The sequence below is a fragment of the Penaeus monodon genome, chromosome 28 (assembly GCF_015228065.2).
Source record: "Penaeus monodon isolate SGIC_2016 chromosome 28, NSTDA_Pmon_1, whole genome shotgun sequence".
Classification (NCBI taxonomy): domain Eukaryota; kingdom Metazoa; phylum Arthropoda; class Malacostraca; order Decapoda; family Penaeidae; genus Penaeus; species Penaeus monodon.
In genome coordinates this window covers 38,629,051-38,630,425 of record NC_051413.1, presented here as the reverse complement: position 1 = coordinate 38,630,425, position 1,375 = coordinate 38,629,051, and the positions used below count along the sequence as shown (strand labels likewise).

The 1,375-nt window shown below is 33.2% G+C and overlaps 1 protein-coding gene across 1 annotated transcript in view; it reads left to right on the top strand.

The window, feature by feature from the left end:
• Nucleotides 1-1,375, top strand: part of LOC119591573 — a gene marked incomplete in the record, with an annotated part of 19,351 nt that overhangs the window by 10,069 nt on the left and 7,907 nt on the right.

The following is a 1,375-nucleotide window of genomic DNA, read 5'->3' as shown; positions in this document are numbered from 1 at the left end:
GATCTAGATATATGAAGAAAGTGATCACTACCCCCTCTTACGTAAGGCTCAGGATATATTCACAGAACTATGAAGGAATGAACAAACAAACTAACTTTTTTTAACAAAAAATATTGACTAGAACTGGCAAGACAGTAAGTTTAAGGAAAATGATTCCCAGGAAAATATGGTTGTTTCTAGTAAGTTTCACATTGAAATTATATGCTGGCTCTGAATGAGGCTTTTGTGTTAAAATATATTGCTAGTCAAGGGAAGGTATTTTATATTAAGAATAAGGACCTATGCAAGCTGAATAGAACTATTGTGAAATTTACCGATTACTGACAACTAGTGATTGAAATCAACTTGTCCTGAGTTATTTGCTAACAGGAGAAATAGTATGAAATAATGTACTCTGATTGTAAGTTATTTAAAAGCATTTGTTAACACAATCAGCAGCCTGTTGTACTGAAGAATTGCAAAAGACTGCATATATGCCTCAGGCAATGGTGATCCACTCCTAAGTTTGTTCCCACCATACTCAGTGGAGTGATGGCAATTTGTGCATGTGTGCAACAGTTATGTGTGGATGGATGTGGGCCGATGTATGTATGCAAGGGTATGCCGTGGTGCCTGTGTGTGGCTTGTGAGTGGCCATGCTTTGATTCTATCAAGCCATTTGGAAAAAAATAACAATTTATTAACAATAATTACCTTAGGTGTCTTGGCCAATGTATATTTTTAGTGCGAAGTGAGTGGTTTGTAAATTGTAAATTGTTAATACTGATTGAGATTAAATGTGCCTACACAACTTATCCTCATAAAATGAGGTTAGTAATATTTTTTGGTGATCATTTATGTCCACTCCTTATTTATTGGATTATAATTGCTGTTTTTCCGCTTATCTTTAATGTAACAGGCATGCAATGGTTTTTAAGATGATGATTCAGACTGTAGTTTAGGGTTTTCTGGGGAAGTTTGTGTTAAAGTGTGTTGGTTGCTAGATCCGTATTATGAATATAGACAGTTTGAGTGTCCTAATCCATATTTTGTACTTCATTTCGGGAACATAGAATAAGAGATAAATACATTGTAATGGTGATTTGCAGTTATTAATATTATTTTACACTGTACCATGGGCTCTTGTCATATACTTCTGAAGCAATCAAAACTGAGAGAAACACATGTTTGTGATAGAGTTGTTGAAAATGATACTCGGTTACCTTATATTCATTATCTGTGTGATTTATTTAAGCTTGAGAAAGATTGACACAGAAGCAAATGTACATTTAAGTTATATATTTAATATTATTATAATATATGTTAGTTTTTTTACTTCCTTATAAATTGGCTGTTATATATTCGTGATTGTTCCACCAACATAAAGCAATTACAG